Here is a 17,178-nt window from a genome sequence, read left to right on the forward strand (position 1 = left end):
AGTTTTTAGGTCGAGTTTTGCCTGTTTTATGGCCCTTTTTAGTGTTTGCGGGGGGCGTGTGTTCAGGTCAAAAGTCGTACTTGTTCCAGTGGATGTATTTTGTGGTTTTTTGGTGGCATTGTTGGTATTCGCTGGAACTAGTGTCTAGACAAGTTTGAAGAGTATCAGAGCAGTGGAAGTGTTGAAAATAGCAATGTGTGTGCGGAGTTGCGATTTGCAATGTTATCCAGTGGGCGTTTTGGCGCACATGGAGAAATTGTTTTGGGGGTCTTCCAGTTGCGCTAGGGGGACGGGGCTTGGGTGAGATGTAGGTAGTGTGGATTGTCAGGTGTGTCAGGTGTGGGTGTTTCTTTGGATTTTTGTGTTGAAGTGAAGGGTGTGTTTGGCCAATGTAGAGTTTTTGCATAATGGTGTGTTTTCTATTTTGCCGTGCTTTTAGGCCGTGATTTGAGGGTGTTTCAGCTAGTTCTTAGGTAAGTCAAAAGGGAGCTCATACAGATGTGTTTCTGTTTATTAGTGTGTGTTCACCAGGGTTTGGCTGGTGTTCATTGTGAGCAGCTAGTAATTGTGCTCACCGTGGTTTTCTTTCCCCCCCTAACATATAAAAAGGAGCTTGTACAGGCTGGTTCTAGGTTTTTATTGTACGTTGGCTAGGGTTCGGCTGGCGTTACTGGTGAGCAGTTAGTATATCTGCTAACCGTGGTTATTGTGTCCGTCCTAAGTCAAAAGGGAGCTTCTACAGGCCTGTTTCTGTTTTTTACTGTGAGTTCACTGGGTTTCGACTGCTGTTCATTGTTAACAGGTACTTTTTCTGCTCACCATGGTTTTCTTTACTCCCTAAGTCAAAAAGGGAGTTTACAAAATGCCTGTTCAAGAATTTTGTACATTGGCTATGGTTTGGCTGTCTTTACTGGATGTTTCTACTCACCGTGGTTCTTGTGTCCCTCCTAAGACAAAAGGGCGTTTTTACAGGCCTGTTCCTAGTTTTTACTGTGTGTTCATTAGGGTGTGGCTTGTGTTCATTGTGAGCAGCTAGTATTTCTCCTCACTGTGGTTCTTTGTACCCCCAAATCAAAAATGGAGCTTATACAGGCCTTTTTTTGTTTTTATTGTACTTTGGCGAGGGTTCAGCTGGCGTTACTGGTGACCAGATAGTATTTCTGCTCACCTTGGTTATTGTGTCCCTCCTAATTCAAAAGTGAGTTTTTGTTCCAGGCTTTTACTGTGAGTTCACTAGGTTTCAGCTGTTGTTTATTCTGAGCAGCTAGTATTTCTGCTCACTGTGTTTTTCTTAACCCCCTTAAGTCAAAAATGCAGCTTATACAGGCCTGTTGTAGGTTTTTGTAGATTTGCTAGGGTTCGGCTGGCGTTACTGGTGAGCAGGTAATATTTTTGCTCACTGTGGTTATTGGCTCCCTCCTAAGTCAAAAGGGTGCTTATACAAGGCTGTTCTTGGTTTTTACTGTGTGTTCACTAGTGTTCGGCTGGCATTCATTGTGTTCTGCTTGTATTTCTCCTCATTGTTGTTTTTTGTACCCCCTAAGTCAAAAAGGGAGCTTATACAGGCCTTTTCTTTGCTTTTATTGTATTTTAGCTAGGGTTCGGCTGGCGTTACGGGAGAGCAGGTAGTACTTATGCTCACAGTGGTTAGTGTGTTCCTCCTAAATCAAAAGCGAGCTTTTACATGGCTGTTCCTGGTTTGCTTTTCTGTACACCCTAAGTCAAAAAGGGAAATTATAAAGGTCCGTTTTACCTTTTTAGTGTGTGTCTACAAGAGTTTGGCTCGCGTTGATTGGGGAGCAGGTATTATTTCAGCTCACCAAGTTTTTTTGAATCCCCTAAGTCAAAAGGGAGCTTATACAGGTCTGTTCTAGCTTTTTAGGGTGTGTGGACTAGTGTTTGGCTTGCGTTGATTTGGGAGCAGTTACTATTTCTGCTCACCAAGCTTTTTTGTACCCCCCAAATGAAAACGGATCTTATACAGGCCTGTTCCTGCTTTTTAGTGTGTGTTCACTAGTGTTCGGCTGGTGTTCATTGTGAGCAGCTACAATTTCTGCTCACCATGGTTTTTGTGTGCGTTGAGTAGGGTTTGGCTTGAGTTGATGGGGGGCAGGTATTATTTCTGCTGGAAAGGGAGCTCATACAGGCCTATTCTAGTTTGCTAGTGTGTGTTGACTATGGTTTCATTGACGTTTATGGTGAGCAGATAGTGTTTTTGCTGCCTGTGGTTCTCTGTACCCCTTAAACTCAAATTGTAGCTTATACAGGCCTGTTGTATTTTGGGAGTGTGCGTTGATAGTGTTGCTGCACCTCCTTTGCTGCTCCTGAAACCCTGGGACATATACTTTTTGCACTTACATTTCTTTGTAGTACTACAGTGTTACCCCCCCAGTGTGCTTGGCATTTAGGATATTCCACCTTTCTTTTTTTTTGGAACACCGCATTTTGATAGTTCTTTTGCACCTGTCATCGCAATCTGTTCCACATTGTGTGTTTATTATACTTTTGTACACTTCTTCTTTAGCTGATTTTTCACTTTCTGTAGAAGATCTTCTTACCTTTTCATGCAGTTTTGCTTCGTTTTATGTTTAATGTATGACATTGGCTCTTCCATGCTCTATCCAGAGTTCTGACCACACCAGTACATTTGTGCACATGTACTTTACCCATTTACATTCACTTCCTACAACCTAATTTACAAAATGTTAGTGTTACATAAAGTAACAGTCTTTGGTTGCTACTGTGTTACATTTTCCACATAGTAGGTAGGACACAGATTAATAGACTGAGCCTTCACCACCCACGGACCTTCCAGCATTTTCTTTCCACCTCTTTTCCAAAGCCTTATGCAGTACTTTGTTATCTGTAATGACAGTTCTGTACTAGGGTTATCTCTGTTATACTTGTAATCTAATGAATATTCCTGCCTATGTGTATGAACCCCTTGCATAATCTAAATTACTCTGTCAGTTCATAAGCTTTTATTCGATTTGAAAGTACAAATCATACAAGCAAACATTAAAATACAATTCCTTATATGTACAAAAAATGACTCAAAATGTACACATGGATAGTGCATAAAAAGGGGATAGGAAACATGTACAACAATTAGTGGGCAACAGTTAATGGTTTAGAAATATAAGCAATATAAAAGTTATACAAAAGGATCATATGTGTACAGACAGGAAATCAATATATTTATCACACCAAGTGGTGTTTCCTGGCAGCTGTACATTAAAACAAAACAAAGGTCCGGACAGCTCGAATGGGCATGAGAGGATAAATTTGATGTATGAAGAAGGACCATACAATACATACTATACACATAAAACATAAATGATAGTTCGGCATTTACAAAAACTTTTATGTACAGACAGGAATGTATAAAATAATAGCAGCACTATACATTTCCTGCCAGCTGTACATCTCAAAAGGGCATCAAACTAGCATAGTACAAAGTTAAAAATGTTTTATATACAACATATACAGGTCGTTCAGTACAGACAGGTATGTATAAGAGTATTACAACACTATACTTTTCCTGGCAGTTGTACATTTCAAGATAAAGGTGGCCACAAAAAAGCAAATATCCACATTCTCCAAAGAGGATAGTAATATCAATGCAGTCTTTGCGGATCGGATGTTATATTTTATAAAAATGGGCTTAAGGTATTTTACCCTTAGAAAGTGGTAAAATTTGCAGAAAAGTAAAAAGTGGCAACAGCTCTGGCGTGAAGTATTGTCGCACGGGCAGGGGGTCTCGGATCTGACTTTCTGGTTTGGGAACGCAACAAGGTGGTGTACGATGCCCAATCTGACTCGGGTTAATACGAATTGGTGAGATGGACGAGTCACGTTCACAAGGTAGGATTGAAGCCCCGGAATTAAATTCAGTTCCTCATAGAACTTCACGGTGGCTAACTTACCGTGCACTTTGTCTCGCTCAGCCTTTTTAAAATTTAAAAACGTTTGCTTGATTTCTTTTTTGGGAATAGCGACTGCCAGTTCTGGCTCAAGAAAGACATCAATATCAAATAAAAGGTTATACCAGAATTGAATGTATCTCAGCCACTGTATACGTAACGAGTGGTCCAAACCTATACAATCAAGAATAATCTCTTGAGTGAATCGAGTCTCTGGCTTAGCCCAAATAGAACGCCACAATAAGAGTGGCCAAACGGCTGCTAAGTCAGATATAAACTCGATCCCTACCTCATCATGGATTAGTTGTACAGAGGCAGAAGAAGGAACACATAACAGTCTCTTTAAAAACTTATTTTCATCAGTTTGGAGCGAAGGGCCTTCACTATGGCCCCATACACCCGCCCCATACAGTGCAGAAGAAACACAGCGGGTGTTGTATATATTGGTCATATCTGGGATGCTTCTCGATCCAAGTTTAGAGGCATATCGAAATATACTGCTGGTGGTCCGCAGCATTTTCAAACTGATATTATCAAACTCAGAAGTCCAAGACCCATTGTTGGTGTAAGTGATTCCCAAATAACAGAAAGATTTAACGTGTGTCATTTTATCACTGTCCAAGAAAAAACTATGCTTCATCTTATTTGCAGCCTGCCCGCATGACATAACATAGGTCTTGGATTTGTTCACACAGAGCCTCCTATTTTGGATAAACAACATAAAACTATCGATTAGGCGCTGTAGGCCAATCTGGGTACGGGATAAAAGAACAGCGTCGTCCGCATATAGTAAAAGTGGGACGGGTTTACCTCCAATCAAAGGGGCGTCCGCGGAAATATCAACCAGGGTACGATCAACACAATTAATAAAAAGGGAAAATAAAAGAGGGGCCAAAACGCATCCCTGGCGAATTCCCCTTGAGACTTTGAGGAATGGGGTACATTCGCCTCGGGTGCCATAACGGACCTTGCAAGAGAGTTTACTCTGTCAAGTTGTCTTCATTGCAGTTATTTTTCATCCTGGTGGGGGGAGGGTGGGTGCATGACTATAACAAAGATACCCTTAGTACAGAACTTTACTGACTGCTAAGAAACTATTCCATCAAATCTGTTGACTTAACCTCTTACTCGTCCAGTGTTTTCTCCTCACAGTCCAAACCTGTATAATTCTTCTGTCGTTGCCCTCTCAGTGCATGTTGGATCCACCACTTGATATTTATTATTAGACACCACCTTGGGCGTACCCACCCTGAAAATGGCTCCAATGGGCATTGTTCATGCAGACTTTTTCCTGGCTTTTCTTGCTTTTTTTGTGCATTTTTTGTGCAAATTGTTTTTGAAAGACCTCATCAACCCTTCTCGTTAAAAACAATGAAGGATGTGAAGCAACTTTATATGCTAGCTCTGCATGCCATATTAATCCCAAAATTATTAAAGTAGTTTCTTTTCACCTTTCTGCAATGTTCTTTAGTTGCAGTCTACTCTTGTGTTTGTGCGTTTCACAACAATTGAATGCACCATCTCCATGCATATTGTGTACGAAAGGACTTGACAATGGAGTCAAATTATTTATTTTTTATCATTCTTTATTTCATTTTTTTAAAAATAATTTCCACATGTACCAATTAAATTCATTTATTAGCATAAAAAAATAAATACATTTTACATCATACATCACAAATACAAACATTACAGTAAAGAATTGTTGAGAATGTATCAAAAGTCACAATTGCTTAAAACTTTGCAATTCCAACAGTAACATTTAAAAATAAAATTCTGTACTTCACACCAAAATTTGTGGGCCCACAAATACTAATTACTATTTTTGAAAATTCTGTACTGTTCCAGTTTAGCTTTAATTTCTAAACATGATGTCCACAAACACTGAAACAACAGTACAGAACAGGTCAAAATAGTTTCAATGTTTCCGAATGGTCATTTACATTTACCGACATCTTTCTTTACTACTGACATATGTTACATATGTTAAAAATCACTTACACAGTAAGTATTTGTTTTGCATGTTCGGCTGTACATTAACATGGTCGTTGTCTCCTGATATTTTTTCAAGGGCCTACATTCTTTTGTTAGCATCAATGTATTGAGATGGTGACAATTGAATTATGAACACTATAATATTCTTCTATGTATATGTTAGTAAATGAAACATGGAAACTTGGTAACTATAATAATAATAATTCATATTTGTAAAGCGCAAAATCACACGTAAGGGGCACTGGGGGCCGTCTGTAAGATAAAGCAAGCTATTGCCCACAGTCACATGGTGCTGGCCTAATCTCCTGCAGCTGATCGATCTGTGATCCCCAGATTCCGGAGTCAGTCACCCTACATGGTGCCACACCTCTTCCCTAACTGTACAGTGCAGGCCTGACATAGTACTGACTGATGACATTATATATGACACTGATAAATCACTAAGACATTGAAGTGTACTTTACAAAAAATGTATGTGCACACTTAAGTTACGTATAGTTTCATCACTTACATTTATCTGTAGACATAATTAATTATTAATGCTTGTAAATAAATCCTTGTACTTTAATGTTAAGCAATGTATGCAAGTGTTGTCCTCTATATTGCCGGGCAATTAATGTTATTCTGCTTTTTGAATAACTTTTCAGATGTCGTATTCAGATTCAGTTGAGTTACATAGATATTTTCAATACTTTTAAAAACTGGACAACTTTTTTAACCTGATAGATTTAAATAGGATAAATTTGTCCTGTATGTCAATTGTTCTCTGGAAGTACCCATCTAGCCCTAAAACACTGATGCCGAAAGTGTAAGAAGAGCCATGTAGAAATACCATCGGAAACTGGTGGGAAGAAGCATGCCTTAATACAAAAATCAAGTGCACTTTCACTTCCAAATGGCGTCTACAGAGGTAGCCATGGCCGTTTCAAATGTGTTATGCAGGTTCATACTGTTAGCTATCTCTCTCAATTTGCTTGCTCAACACGATTATTCCTTATGACTCGAGCATGAAAGTTAATCTACTCAAGGGTACCTATTAATTTTCAAAAAAAATTATTCTTGTTTTTATGATCCACCTTTTATAATATACACGCACCTTTATCGAAATTTGAAACTATTCTTTCTCAGACAAATACTGGTGTTCATTGAATCTAAGTACCTAATTATTAAAGTTCTCGTTTACTATAAATCAGTTACTTTCGCAATTTGTTAAGAGCACACATCTGTAGCATTACTTCTGTATTAGTGAATTTCTGTGTACTTATACTGTAATCACCCCGGAGCAATTAAAAATAATGTCATTGTCTGTCTTCCTGCAGTTCTACATTGTCACTTAAGATGAAATTAAAGACAAAAAATTCAGCCTATAAATTCAAGGCAACATTGCCACAACTTTATTGCGATTGAAAGTGTAAAGCATAGCTGAATACCATCACTTTTTAGATATTTGTCCTATAATACAATTCATGTGGAAAGAGGGGCTGAAGATCTTACCTGGTATATAAGAAATTGTATGCCTCCTGTATTGCCACACGTACACCAAAAATGTAAGGCCGCACACCAAATTTTCATGCCTTATCAGCCAATCAAAGACTGAATAAATCGTCACCCAAGCGGCTCAGATGGTCCAGATTCTCCTCATCACCAGTAAGCACTATGCCTAGCAGGTTTGGTAAACGTCTGGACTCCATTGCCAACAACGTCTCAACTACAGCACTAACATGAATCATAATATGTTCCCTGTGTTGTGCATTATTAGGGGATCAGTAGTTGGCTGTGGAATCGTAGCCAAATCTTATTTTTACCTTGTACCAGATGTGGGCGTCAACGTCGCACCTTTTGGTGTACTTCCCGTGACATCAGCATTCTTCCTTTACCCCCACCATTGGGCTTTATTTTTGGATTTTTTTTTACCCATTTTCGATACCGTTGGAATATTCAAGGAAGTCTTTTACACACCTAGGGGCATATTACCAATGTTAAGCTATATTTATCACTTACGATACTTAACGATGAATTGTTTTACGCTAAGCATCGCCAGAAATTATCGCAGATAAACCTTGCTATGTTCAATGTTTATCGCAAAAGCGACATGCATCAATAACCTTGAAAAATCAATGATATTAATGCATTACCGAGGTAATGGTTTTAGCCATGTCATCCACCTTCCATTGGATAACATGGCTAAGAACAGCTCAGGTATGGTGTTAGCTTTTGGAGATATTTGTGCTTAGCGCCAATATTTACAAAAGTTACTAATTCTTGATAATAGTTGAAATGTCGCATATCAACATTTCTCCTATTATTTTTCTCTGTAACGCCAGCAAAGTGAAGCGTAAAGAAAAAGGGTGCTAACATGCGTATTTGCATGTTAGCACACTGTTACTGATAGGGTGGGAGTTTTATCTCTGCTTTTTTGGTTTTTAAAGCCAAAATAGCAGAGATAAATTCCTTGATAATATGCCTTCTACTTTGGCAAGGTGTCTTTTTTTATTATTTTCCACGTATGTGCAACATCTTCTCAAGTCTCATCTTTATTGCGGAGGTGGGTGGGTTTGCTAGTGAATCCAGCAAGATGTTCAAGATGAAGAATGAAAATGACTTGGATTACAACAAAAGAGGGTGTCAATAACCTGTCTGCCCGCCGAGACTGGGCAGGTGCGCCACACAGGTCGGAAACCTTTTTTATAATAGAAGATTATCAAAGGAAGATTAAGAATCTGCCTTACAATGGGTCTACTCTCTTGAGTACGCTTAAAATGATGGAGCAGGTAGCATCAGACAATGCCACATCAATCACTTGTTGTGCCATCTGTTTGGAATATCTTACTGAGCTATTTCATTCCCTGAATCTCGTTGCTAGAACAGCAGTTGACTTCTTGTTTACAGTCTGAAAATTTATGAATTGTTCAAAAAATGTATAATTTCTTGACATCATCTACACATAGATGGGCATTACTGTTGTCATTCTTCAAAGATGATGATTCAAAATTTCCAAAGTCTTTGTCAAACACTGCATGGGAAGCACAATCAAGGGCCACAAGCCAATAAGCTCCAAAAATGCTCATGCTGTGGTCAAAGTGTACAAACCTGACGCACCTGAAACATCACGCATGTCCATCAATACTAGTGTATTTTAAAGAAGGATTAAAGGCAGCTGGCAAGACCAAGAATCCAGTGGCCCAGAAAGCTGGCCCCGCTGCCAAGGAGCTGAACATCTCACAGGGATCATAAAATGAAAGGTTGACGGACAGTACAATAAAACAATGTAATATTTACCTGGTAAAGTGGTACGATAAGTGTCCTTGTATATATAGAGCAAGCCACTGTTGCATACAACCATAAAGACTGAATGTGCAAGTAAAACCTATTTTTAAAAAATCATTTCATAAATATAGTGTACTGTTGCCTATCGGATCCTTCAAGCAGAAGGGGAACATCTGACAGGTCGCCTGACAAGGATCACCAACCCATCAGCCTACATAAGTCTGAATTAACCTGAAAACAAACAATATCATTATGTTAGGTTATGGACAGGTCGGTACTTGTGAGGAGTGTGTGTTAAGTGTCCAATGATTTTGATTACTGGGAGTGCATAGATTGTGCCAAGCAACCATGATGTTCAACGTCCTGCATAAGCACAGTTAACTCACAATCTGATACAGGTGTAGCATTTGATGGAGAAATAAAAAGAAGAAGGTGTCGACGCACATCGGCATGTTTGCATCAAAATCTGGCGACGGTGATTGATACGATGCGACCAAGAAGGTCAGCAAAGGATCATCAAATTACATTAATGACTAACCCAGTTTTATCAAAAAGGTGGCATGGAAACATGGAATAATTTTTTAAAAGATTATGGAAAATGCAAGTAGGCAGGCGGATTGTAAAAGTCTGGCCCAGGGTCAGAGCCACATCCGACAAAACCAGATAGCCTGAGTGGATGGGGAGCGCGCCTCATTAGACAACACTACAAGAAACTCGGAGCAAAACGGGAGTAACCAGGCCTCTAGATCATTCAAGGCGAACAAAAAAGAGCTGGCCTCCAAGAAGTTGGCCAATAAGACAGCCGCCAAGTTCAAGAATCCAGCGGCCAAAAATGCTTCTCCCCCCACCCTCCAAAGAGTCCCAAAAAGACTCAAGGGGGTGGTGGGGTGGGACACACCTTGATGGCATTCCAGAATATTCAACTTCACTAGGAGGCAGGTTACCTCCTTTCTTCCACGAGGGGACCAAGATAACCATACAAGAATGTACACTCCACAACATACAGTTTAGTGTACTGCATGCAGAGTAAAAAGCTATTGACCGCTCCTTCATTTTGGAGTTTTTAAAAAACGTATTCTGCAATGTGTTTTCCTTTCACCCAGAGTCACTATTTTTGTGCTCCACCCTGGTAGGCTTTTCAGCGTGTGGGCAGTGATCTTGTGACCGACTCACCTGCATTCTGTTTGTTGTCATCCGATATTGTTGGAATCCTATTCATTTTCATTCTGCAACTTGAACATCTTGCAGGATTGATTACCAAACCCACCCACCTCCGCATTAAAGATGAGGCAGTACAACCAGTTGCACATACGTGGGCAATTATCTAAAAAGACACATTGACTATCTAAGTGTGTAAAAAACGTCATTGAATATTGCAAAGGAATACGGAACACAGAACAAAATGAGCAAAAAAGAATCATAAGATAGCGCACAACGGTGGGCACGTCCCCAGGAAGAGCGCCGATGTTACTGCAAGGACACCAAAAGGTGTCAAGTCGACACCCACATCTGGTGCGAGGAAAACAACCATCAATTAGGCTATGATTCTGCAACAAACCACTAGACTCCGTAATAATGCACAGCACAGTCAACCTATTAAGATTCATGTTGCTAAACTGTACTTAGTGCTATGGTTGAAACGTTGTTGGCAATGGTGCCAAGACGTCTACCACCCTTGCTAGGTATAGGGCTTACTGGTGAAGAGGGGAATCTGGATCATCTGTGCCAGTTGTGTCACGAGTAAATCAGTGTTTGATTGGTTGATAAGGCATGAAGATGAAGTGTGTGTCGCCTTCAATTTTTGTTTTTTGTGGCAATACTGCAGGCACACTGGGGTCAACAAGGAGCGTCCACTGAATGCAAAGACTCACGCTGAGGTCAAGAAGAGACCCCCGATTGTTGTCATTGTGTCCAGTGTGAATACATGGAAGCAGAACAGGATATCTGCTGACATCAAGCCAACTGCATGTTCAAGAACATCAATCCCAACAGACAGGTGGCTAAACCTAATTAACCAACACGGCCACTGTAAAGAAGTCACAGCAACCCCCTCAAACATACCACCCATGTAGCGGATAATGTACATAGTACATTTAAACCTGCTTCAACTCGAAATTTATCCACTCAAACAAAAAGACGATATTCCTGGACTTCCTTTAGGGGAACTGGAGTATACTTCCAAATTCTTAAAAATTTTGGGCCACTAACATCAATTTTGGAACTCAGGCCACTCACTTATTACATACATACATACAGTCAGAGCATGTTCCTATGATCACTCTACAACAAATACTCCCATTTTGACATTCCTATACATCCTGCTCCCTGAAATTACCTAAGACTTGTCATACATGGTGAAGACTATCAGTTCAAAGTCAATCCATTTGGGCTTCAAAACAACATCACGAGTGTTTACAAAGTCCATACCAGTAGTAGCAGCACATCTTGGAAGACAACAGATACGTGTTCTAGACGATTGGCTCATAAAATAAAGATCACCCAATTAAAACACTCTTGTCCAGAAAGCATTTTTTGGGTGATTCTACAGGAATTAAAGTTGATTTCTGCAGAGTAGCAACAAAAGCAGAAACTGATTGCAGAAAGCTATAATGGTGCTGCACTAATGAGTGTAACAAATAAAAAAATTAAAGATGTGTACCCTAATGCAAAATACGTGCACTGTTATGCCCACCAACTAAATCTGATTATGCAACAAACATTATGAAAGATATGAAGCAAACATATTCTTCATGGGTGAAATGTCAGCCTTCTTCTCATGCTCCCCCCAAGTAACGTAGGTACTTCATACCATTGCTTAACTGAAGGATTCCAAAGGGAGGCCGAACTTGTTTTATTTTTCAAATTTGTACATGTCCAGGATGTTCCCAAGGAGCCCTGAAAAGCAGCTCACAACACATTTACATTTACAAAGCTGAGGAGCCTCAACATGCGGCCACCACACTGCCTCTGCTGTGAGGCTGGACAGTTCAAAGGTATCTGGTGCGGTCAAAGTTATTTACCAATGAAGGGAGTCGTGTACACCATAGGGGTAAAGCTGCTCCTGGAGTGTCTTCTGAATGATTAAACCTTAGAGTTTTCATACAAGAACAGGTTGTTTGTGTGGCACTCGAATGTGTGGGACCATTTCATTGGCAGAACATCCTTCGATATTTTTTGGCCAAAGTACATTTGCTTTTTAATTCTAAATTTTAACAGCAGTATTATCTGTGGCTATAGTAAACTGAACTTACTCTGTCTGGTTGATCAAAGGGTTTCATCGCCATGAACGTGACACGTTTGCTTTGTATACCGGCCAGTGAAGCAGAGGTGTACAATATGCACATACTGGCTTTCACAACACCTCATTTGGAAGGCAAAGCTACTGTATATTTGGGCAATGTCTAATCAAGTTAGCCAGTACTAATCAAGATCATATAGAATTAAATAGTTGTTGATGTTATAAAATTACATTTTGTTGACCACTCAAAAAAAATTTAAAGAATTTAAAAAAACACACAGAAATGTCGAGCCATCTTATTCACTGTCACAAAATGGAAGAGTACTACAAAGCTTGATGCCGTTGACGGCAGAAGATAAAGTTAAACAAAAAAAAGAGCTGGAAGCCAAGAAGGTGGCCAGTAGTAAATGCAAATAAATAGCGGCCCCCCGACCAGGAGCACAAAAAAGGGTCCTGGGAGGGAGAACAGGACACACCTAGACGGAGATCCCGTCAACCGTGCAATTCTGTTTAATTTCATAGGAAGTAGTGTCAATATGTTCGTACACTGACTGGTTACCAATTGAAATAAAGCCTGAGAAGGAAGGAAATTATAGAGGATGCTGAAGAGATGGAGGAAGACACACTTACTGCGAATGCAACTTGAATCTCGGAACATCACAGATCTTTTATATGTTCATATATGAAATTTTTAACTGCAATAGGTTTACTGAATACTGTGCAACCGGAAGGACGGATATGATGCTCAAATTCATTCTGCTGCATGTGGGAGCGTTGGGCTGCACGTGAACTTACTCCACGGTTGCACCACAAGGCTGAATCATGGAAGACGGAAGAGGAAATGTGAGGATTAGAAGCAAATGGACATGAGCAACAGGTTCGTGGAAGACATGTGACGAAACATAATAGGCAGGTGCGTCACACTGGTCTCAAAGCTGTATTACAATAGAATATTAACAATGGAAGCTTACGCTTGCAATGGCTGTACTCTCTTGAGTACACTTAAATCTTTAAATTGATGGAGTGTGCAGCATCAGACAACACCACAACAATTTCTGATCAAACAGGGAGGAACCAGGAATAATCAACATAACAGTGATTGATGTACATGTGAAGGAGAAGACATTCAACATTGAAAAGATTGACGTCGAGTTTTAGAAATTGGAAGAGGTCGACGCAGATTAAAAAATAATATACATCAAGGAGACAGTAAATGCTGAAAGTTGACCGTCATCCCATTCACACACACCGATATAGAAATGTCTTATGACCGTACAAGCCATAAAAGAACAGTGATTCTTGGCGGCAGACCAATTTAGCAACAGCACATAGAGTACTGACACCTGTGAAAAAAAAAATGAAGATATAATATGTACTGTTTGATTTCCAACCTGACTACACAGATATGTTGTTTTGAGCTGAATAGCAAACTACAACTAAGACTAAATACTTGCACAAAACTGATTGGAGTGTTGGGTCCCAGTCATGGGATCGTTTGTCTGTACACGATCTGGCATGGATTTGCATCATTGAGTCATTTATGGACACGTCAACTCTTCCGTACACAGATTTACACTAAACCTTTAAAAAGATCTTGAAGCCAAGAAGGCTGTCAAGACTTCATACAACAAAATAGCTTCCCCCCGCCCAGGAGACCAAAAATGGGTCCCGGGCAGGGGGGACGGGAACACACCTCTCGACGGAGAACCCGTTGACCGTGATCCCATTCACACACACCGATATCGAAACGTCTTATGACCGTACCAAGCCGTAAATGAACAGTGACTCTTGGCGGCAGAGGAAGCAGAACAAAAAAGAGCTGGAACAGTGACTCTTGGCGGCAGAGGAAGCAGAAGAAAAAAGAGCTGGAAGGCAAAAAGGAGGACAGAGCGATGGTGAGTCTGCAGCCATGAAGGAGATCGACATATCTCTGGATGACATTTATCAACTCCACAAACAAGAACAAAGTGACACATTGCGTGACTTATACACAATGGAACATCAGAAGAACATCAAGCTGTATACGTTTGGGAATCATGAAAAAAAGTTTCAACCAAGTTTGCAAGGAGTGGCTTCAAATCACATATTCGAGCAAGCTGTAGCTTGGAGCCTGTAGTGCACATGTACAGGTCTCCGCAAACAGCATAATGTAATGTTACTGCTTTGCAAGTTTCGTGCATGGAATGTATATAGCATCCATGATGTGCACCGTCCACTCGAGCCGCAGGCAGCTCTCAATATCTGTATTGAGTTGGGGCATGAGATTGGGATAAAAACCTGGCTTCAAATATCATATTCGTGCAAGCTGTAGCTTGTAGCCTGTAGCGCAGACGTAAAGGTCTCCGCAAACACCATTATGTAATGCTACTGCTTCACCAGTTTTGTGCATGGAATGTACATAGCATCCATGATGTGCAAGGTTCCGTAGTTAGGATCTCCCCATCCGGATGATTTCCCCCTTACAATCTGCGCATGCGTATTTCACCACGCACGCATGCACAGATGCTACAATACACCTTTTGATTGTCTATATGAGCTCCCCAGCACAGCTGCAAAGTCCCGTACTTGGTGTAATGCGTCCATGACGTAATGTGCTACTCGTTTATTATGGACAGAATGATAAATTATCGTTGACAGCTATCTACCAATTAGGAAGTTTGAAATCTATTTCTTGTCCTCCATGCTACCCTCCCACCGCTTACTTCTAGAATACAGCAGATTTAAATCTGTTTTAGGGATTCCAGCGAATGTTTTGAGGTTTTGGTTTGCAAAAGGCAACCGTCAAGACCAAGCAATCAGCGGCCAATAAAGGTGTCCCCATCGACAAGGCTCAGGCCCGCGGTGAAGAAAAAGCACTTTTGCACACTGACTTAAGCGGAAGGGGACCAAAAGGCAGCCGTCAAGACCAAGCAATCAGCGGCCAATAAAGGTGTAATTTTTCACAGTAAATGTTCATATTGAATGGCAAGCAGGGGCAGTGTTTGACATAACAAAAAATGGTGTATATTAATCCAAAACCTGTGGACAGGTAGAAGCAAAACCAATACTAATGTTAGCCTGTCTGGACAGGTACTTGTGAGTAGGATTTGTTAAACAAAAAAGAGGTGGAAGCCTAGAAGCCTGACGAAGGCCAAATGTAACCAAAAGAAATAGGTAAAAGCCTAGAAGGCGCACAATTTTCACATAAGTAGCTGCCCCCCCCCCCCCCCCCCCCCCACCCAGAAGCCCATAAAGGGTCCCGGGCGAGGGAATCTGAATACATTTCTGCCCCCCCCCCCCCGAGTAGGTAACACCACCAGATCCGCAACCAACACCAAGCAGTGACTTATTGTCACTACCTCCCCCCATAACACACCAGTCTGGGGACGACTACAAGAGTTCCTACTAGTGTGGCTAAACATCACTATAGACAAGTGGGTTTGACAAATTATCCAGTATGGCTACAGCCTAGAATGCATCTCCACACCACCCATTCAACATCCACTGTGCAAACAACATGTAGACTTGTTGCAGCAAGAGGTTATCATTATGCTGCAAAAAGGGGCCATGGAACTATTAGAAGACAACATATTCACATCGTTCATGCAACTTATCAGAGCCCATGTACATCAGTACACAGTACAGGGCTTATGGACACCACAACAGAAGAAAAAGCACCTGAACATGCTAGAACTTATGGCAGTGTTCCTAGCCTTCAAAGCGTTCAAATTACACTCGTGCAACAAGACGGTGTTGATCCAGACAGACAACATGACAGCAATGTACTACATTTAGAAGCAGGGAGGTACACACTCTACACAGCTATCACATGTAGCTCAGAGCAAGGAGTCAACAATCTTCAAGACTGCAACATGAGCTAATTGCACTTCCGTTAATATGCTTGATTTTAACTTTTAAATACAACGAAAGAAAAGCTTGTTAAAATTTTAAATTATACGTTATACCTGATATCTTTTCATGGTAAACATTCAATCAATTCCAATTATTCCTATCCTGTTTTACAAGAACGGATAAGGTATCACCACTTCATTGCTGCTACACAGAATCGTTGGAGAATGGTACTGTATTTCATAAACGGGAGCGCGTTCGTGGATAGACGAACACGGATCTAGATATAGATCGTGAGTGTGGTGATTCGACTACGTTGGATAACTTGTGAGGACTCCTGTCCAGATTATACTGAGAGAGTGGTGGTCCTTTGACTTCATATTTGGAAGTACAAAGTGAATGAATATTTCAAAAGTGAATTTATCGATACATGTGGATTACGCCCTGATGAAGTCGATGTGTAGATAATTAACATGACGAAACACGTGTTGGCTGATTAATCCAATGACTTCTGTATATGGGAATTTGGAGAGCTTGAATCCAGAAAAGAGGAAAATAAAATATTATCCGTGATTTGAAGGACTTTCGTTGATGATTTAATTTGGATTACCAACCTGCGACTGCATCAGATTAATTCAGCGGAACTTTAATTTGGATATTGGATCTGTACATTTTGAGTGCTCAGGGAAATTAATTTGTTTGTAGACCTACTGTGTAGGTTGTGATGGGTGTTGGTGACCACACCTTTCCTTAGAAGCACCAACAAGATATTTTGGAAATTTGTACTATACCATTATTTGCAGAGCGCCCTTTTTGACCTGGGTTACCAATCGTTTGTTGTAGAAATTGAATCTGAATGAGCTTATGCGAAACAGAATTAAAATAAACAAAATGACAAGTCAGATATAACAACCATAGTAAAGTAAG

Source organism: Lissotriton vulgaris, chromosome 2_1 (genome assembly GCF_964263255.1).
Source record: "Lissotriton vulgaris chromosome 2_1, aLisVul1.2, whole genome shotgun sequence".
Lineage (NCBI taxonomy): Eukaryota > Metazoa > Chordata > Amphibia > Caudata > Salamandridae > Lissotriton > Lissotriton vulgaris.